This window comes from Nicotiana attenuata, unplaced genomic scaffold (genome assembly GCF_001879085.1).
Source record: "Nicotiana attenuata strain UT unplaced genomic scaffold, NIATTr2, whole genome shotgun sequence".
NCBI classification, from domain to species: Eukaryota; Viridiplantae; Streptophyta; class Magnoliopsida; order Solanales; family Solanaceae; genus Nicotiana; species Nicotiana attenuata.
This window is the reverse complement of record NW_017674263.1, coordinates 33429-40051: the sequence shown is the minus strand read 5'-3', so window position 1 is coordinate 40051 and position 6623 is coordinate 33429.

Here is a 6623-nt window from a genome sequence, read left to right as displayed (position 1 = left end):
ATATATATATATATAAAGCGAAAGAATGGCAAAGTCTAAGGTTATAGTCATCTCAATTGTTGTTCTGAGGATACTCACTCTCTTGACATGCGCAGCTACCGTTGCGCTAATAGTCACCAATAACTTCACACTTAAAGATGGCCAGAAAACCAATTTTACTGGCATCAGGGGCTTCTGGTGATAACTCTCTTCCCAATTCCTCTTGTTTTAACTTAAATAGACTCACCAATTGTTTAAACTAATATTTGGCGAATATATAATATATATTTAATTCATGTATATTATATGTATTATCGTGTATAATCTATGTGTACTGGCTATAAAAGATAAATAGTAAATTCCACCGGTTACTTGTGAAAAGATCCGTACATATAGAAGAATTAACCTAAATAGACGTCACCCAATCGTTAAGCTGAAAATAATTGTGAAATATAATACATATTTTATTTTTTTGGGTTAAACTTAAAATTTTATTTAATCAAGTATATCAATATGTACAAATGACTCATTGGACTCATGAATCAGCTCTTGTAGTTTCTATAACTATTCTAATCGTTTCTTATCCAGCTAACTTCTATAACTACTGATAATATCTAATGGTAACATGTTTAACACTTTAAATATAATACATATTTAATCCATATATATATATATATATATATATATATATAAAAAATAAGGAAAGATGGTTGACCAAGGGTATATATGTCATTTTAAAAAAATTTTATGTTTGCATTTTTTAAATGCAAAATACACATGGACCCCACATTCCTCTAGCCACAACTCTCCTTTAAATACACTATGCTTATGTTGATTAGACTGTTTGTGCAGTACAAATGCTCATTTCCATTCTTTTTCTCATTTTGGAAAATTATTAATTTTGTTTTATTCAAATAGAAGTTTCCATAGAGAAAATAAAATTAATTTTTAAATAATACAACAACAAAAAGAAGTATCGATATTTACAAGATTTTTATATTTACCCATACTATCTTAAAGCAATTTGAAAATAAAAATTAAATATTTCATCTATCCATACTATTTTGAAGACGATTTCAAACTAAATATTTTTATATTCAAAAGTAATTTTTAAAACAATAGCTTGTTCAACCTCAAAAGTTAATTAACTAAACACCAACAAATAATATTTTAATAAAATTGTAATGTTGGGCCGTATACGGGCCTTTCATCATCTAGTTATATATAATATATATATATATATATATTATATATATAATATATATATATATATATTATATATATATATATATATATATATATAAAATTATTGTATAATCTATATATACTTGATATAAAAAGTTAATATTAAATTCAACCGAATACTTGCATAAAAATCCCTTAATATTGAAGAATTAACTTAAATAGACTCACCCAATCGTTAAACTAAAAATAATTGGCTAAAGTATAATATATATTTACTTCATATATTATATGTATATTTTTATATATATAATTACTGTATATGGATATTGACTATAAAAATAAATAGTGAAATCAACAGGCTACTTGTGTAAAGCTTCCATGAATATATATACACGTAATCAATCCGTCTAAGTTTTAACGATACAAATGAGTTACATTGTCGTATCTATAATTTGACAACCTTATTAGTTTAGCATTTTGCATTTACTTGGATAAAGGAAAAGAAAGAAAACGACAAGTTTAGCGATTACCCATTTTGTTTGTTTGTTTGTTTTATTTTAGCAACTCATGATACGTGCCATATTTCCATGAAATCAATAAAATAAGAAAGACAAGTCTTGTAACTAATTACAGTCTCGAGATACTTGGACAAATCAATCATTACATAATTTTTTTCCCTTTTTCGTTGTGGTAAATGAAAAATAATAATAATGTTAGTAATACATATGATTTGATCTCATGTAACAGGTATATATTAGCTGCCGCTGGTGTTGGAATTCTCTATTCATTCATTCAACTGCCTTTCGCATTGTATCATGCCGTCAAAGGGAAGAGGTTGATTAAAGGCCAGTTTCTGCCAATGTTTGATTTTTACGGAGATAAGGTTTTTCTTCTGAGAACACATCAAGCTTAAAAAAATATGCACTACTAACATTTTTCCGACCAAAAAAACGACCGAGAAAATTGATTGGATCGGTCGGTTTTTGAAAATAATATATTTTTTCAATTTTTCTTGCAAAATTGGCCGAATTCGATTAGTTTTTTTAGCTCTAAAATGCGAGAAATTATTTTTTCAATTGATTCATCGGTAATGCGTACCAGGAAATTTATTTTTTAAGAAACCGACCAACTTCGGTCGATTTTCTATTTAAAATAAATTAGAATTAATATTTAAAAAATTGACCGACATCGGTCATTTTTTTGGCCGACTTATTTAAACAATTGATTAATTTTCGTCGGTTATTTTATTTTTCCAATATAATCCGACCGAATTCAATCGGTTATTTTTGCGCAAAAAAGTCATTAAAGGGTATAAATATAAGTAAATAAATAAAGTCTTGAACCAACAAGCACCAATGGCCTAATAGAAGAATAGTACAGACCACCGTTTAATTGGCAGGAGACCACCGTTCAATTGGTTGATTTTTCTTTTTGGGTCTATTTTTATTTTTTGGGCCGAGTGTAAAACTGTCAGTTTATTTGGTAGGAAAAGAGCTGTTTTTTAGCAGTGTATATGCCTCTATTTACTATAACAAGCAGTTTTGAACAAAATTGGCAGGAGATAGCGTTTTTATTGGCAAGTGGAGTTGGCGTCAGTATTGAACTCAAAAAATCATTTAACGAATCAATAGACGAAATAGAAGGTGGAACAGTAATTGAACTACTTGAAGAATTTAGGGAGAAGAGCGACAAGTTTTTTGGAAGGGGAATATTATTGCAACAGGTATTCTGCTTGCTGGTTTTACTACAATGGCTATACTCTCCATTCTTAATTCTGCGAAACGCACTGGAAAAGGCTTTTAGCCAAGATTGGACGGAAAATATATAAAACTTTGGGACAAGTTGGTTCAATACCATATTTCATTATAATTATTTCATTTTGAGGTACAATGTTGTGTTGTACTTGATTCAATAAGCTTAAGATGACAAAATATTGTAAGAGAATATGATAACGAGGTTTGGTCAATTGACCTACATATGAGAAAAGAAGTATAAAAATTATTGTGAGAAAAATTTTCCCTTAAATAAAACTCTCGTACATACTACATTGTGAGGTTGTGTTGTGTTTTTCTGTGAAGAAGAGATCCTTTATTTATAGATGCCAATAATCTTTTCCTACAAGAAATGGACATGTCAAATACGAAAGAGAATGTATACTTTCCTTTTAGGAAAAGTAAAATAATTATGGTTAATATTCTATCATTCGTTCAAGTAAAAGAATAAATTCGAATAAGGTAAAAAAATCAGGATAGATTCCTAACTTTATTCAATAGAGTTTGAGAGTTTACTGGTATTGTTGCTATGGGAAAATTACATTTGGGCCGGTGAGTCCAAGAAGTAAGGGTGTACATCGGTCGAGTTGATTCGAATTTTACTAAACCAAATTAATTGCATCAGACTTTTAAATTAATCAATTAAACCAAACGAATAAAATTCGGATTTTTCAATCTCGATTTTTCTCGGGTTTTTCTATTTTCTCTGTTTGTTTTGAATTTTTTTCCGGGTAAAATGTTTATAGCACAAATTAAACATATAGCTTGTACTCCAAATATTGAATAGAATTACTTTTATAGGAATCTTACGGGAATGTACCACAAAATACACTATTTACTAACAACTAGCCGTTTTATGTTACCAAAAATAGCCACAAAAATTATCAATGATATACAAAATTCAAAATATATAGGGTATTTTTTTTTCAATCGATATTGTTGCGATTCGTTGAAAATACATAGATAAGGCAATATACTAATTTTGCACGGAGTTTGAAGGTGAGTTAGGCTAGTTTGGAGCCAAAATTCATTACCAATGATATACAATATTTAAAAAAATTGGGCAAAAAAGGAATCCCCCCCCCCCCCCCCAAAGGTATGGTTAAAATTCGTTGAAAACGTATAGATGAGGCAATATACAAGCAAGATTGGAGGTGATTTAGACTCGTTTGGTATCAAAATTCGTAGTTAAAATCGAGTTAAATATTTTTTCTGCAAGACATGAATCAAACCTACATCATGCATGTATCTCACATACAGGTATACATGGATATCAATGTGATACATATTTGATACACATATGATCCATATGTGATACATATATTGAACTTTAAAGTTAAATCACCTCAAAACTCCAACAAATCATCCCAAAACTGAGATTTAAACTCCTTAAGATGTACTCAATCTATTCCAACAACGCCCACTCGAAATAAATTTCAATTTCGAAAATACATATTTTTGAATTCAAGCTTAAGCAAGCTTAAATGGGTGTCCATAGAGTTTTCAATTTAATTTCGTCCAAATCCAACAAACTAACATTAAATAGATATTTCTAAATCGAATTAAGGTGCTCGATTCTCTGAATTTTAACTTAAATAAATTAAATGTGATGACCTGATAGGTCATTTATAGTTTTACCCTTTATTTCTGTGTTCTGAGACCTCGAATAACTCCGTTTAATCTTCCTCGATTTGCGTGCCCGGGTTTTTTTTTTTTTTTGTCGAAAGGTTTTTATGAGAAAATTGATGAAAATGTGAAATCGTGTCTTAAAACTCATTCGAGCTGACTACGGTCAATATTTTATGTAAACGGACCCGGATTAGTATTTTGACGGTCCCAGTGGATCCGCATCGTGATTTGGGACCCGGACATATGCCAAGAATTGAATTTTGAAGTCCCTAACTGGATTTATCCTAATTTGTTGAAAACTAGAAGTTTAAAGGTTTAAGAATTCATAAGTTTGATCGTAGTTTGACTTTGTTTCTACCGGATTCGGATTTCTGTTCCAAAACTTGGTATAGGTTCTTTTAAGTATTTATGACTTGTCTGCAAAATTTGATGCAAATCGAAGTTGATTCGAACGTGTAGTTGTGAAATGCATGTTCTTAAGTTTCATCGAAAATTTCATTCGTTTTGGTGTCATATTTGTAGTTCTATGTGTTATTTTGGTATTCGCGCAAGCGAGTTCGTATGATATTTTTAGACTTGTGTACATATTTGGTTTGGAGCCCCGAGGACTCGGGTGAGTTTCGGATAGGTTACAGATGGTTTGAACTTAAGAAAATTTCTAGTTTTGGCTTCTGCTGACAGCTGGTGTGTCCTTCTTCGCGATCGCGAAGACTAGTTTGGGACTGGGGTGGATTTGCTCTTCGCTAACACGAGGTACTGGACGCGAACACGAAGTGGAGGGGGGCTCGCGTCTGTCCCTCTGCGAATGCGAAGCATTGAGGGCTTTGGGGGAGTCGGGCTTGTGTGCTACGCGAACGCGATCACTGGGTCGCGAACACGATGTTCAGGGGGGAAGAACCATCGCGAACGTGGAGCATATCTCGTGACCGCGAAGGCCAGTTGGGCGACTGTGCATCACGAACGCGGCAGGTCCTTCGCGAACGCGATGAAGACTTGACGCCAGTGAGTTAAAACATTTCAAACACGGGATTTCATCTATTTTTCACCATCTTTCCATTAGAGCTTGGCCTAGAGGCGATTTGGAGGAGAATATTCATCACCCTTTCATAGGTTAATGTACTTTAACTTATTTTCTTCCATTTCCATCATCACCCATTAATTTCTAACCTTAATCTATGTTTATTCGTGGTAGAAAATTAGAGATTTAGAAAGAATTATTTTTTTAATTATAAATTTGGGATTTAAACCTCAAATTGAAGTCGTATTTCGAAACTAATTACACACTCGGGCTCCGGGGTGAATGGGTAAATGGGTTATAGTCCGAATCTCGGGTTTTGACCAAGCGAGCACGGGGTTGACTTTTTGGGAAAAGTATAAAGATCTTAACTTTATATCTTGTAATTGATTTCCTAGCATTATTTGATTTTATTGAGTCGATTTTGGTTAGATTCGATTGGTTTGGAGGCAGATTTTGGAGGAAAGGCCCCGGTAGAGCTTTGATTTACTTGCAGAACAAGGAAAGTGTTGTGTCTAACCTAGATTTGAGGGAATTAGGAACCTTGAGCTATATGCTATGTGAATACATTTGTAGAGGCGTATATGCGAGGTGACAAGTGAATATACGCCGTCAAAATGATTGTTTCCGTGCTTTTTCATATTTCATTAATTATTTTGTTCCATGCCTTAACTGTTACATGTTTTAATTGCTTCCTGTGCCTTAACTTGCTACTTGTCATTTATTATTCACATATTAAAATGTTAGTTTTCTCCCATGCTTCCCTAATTTAATTGCTACTTGCCTTAATTGTACATTTTAACTGTCATATATTCGGCTTGTCTCGCTGCTTAGTGTACATTATAGCACTTCTTGATTTGGTACGAGATTTCCTTTATCGCTTTGCTTTCATATTCTATATTCATAGAGATTCTTGTGAATTGAGTTGCAGAATTTATTACATTTATTGATTTTGTTTATGGATCGGGTTGCAGCCGCAACTGGTGGAATAAGGGAGGATTGATATTGATATGGTGAGATTGGGTTGCACGGCGCAATATGTG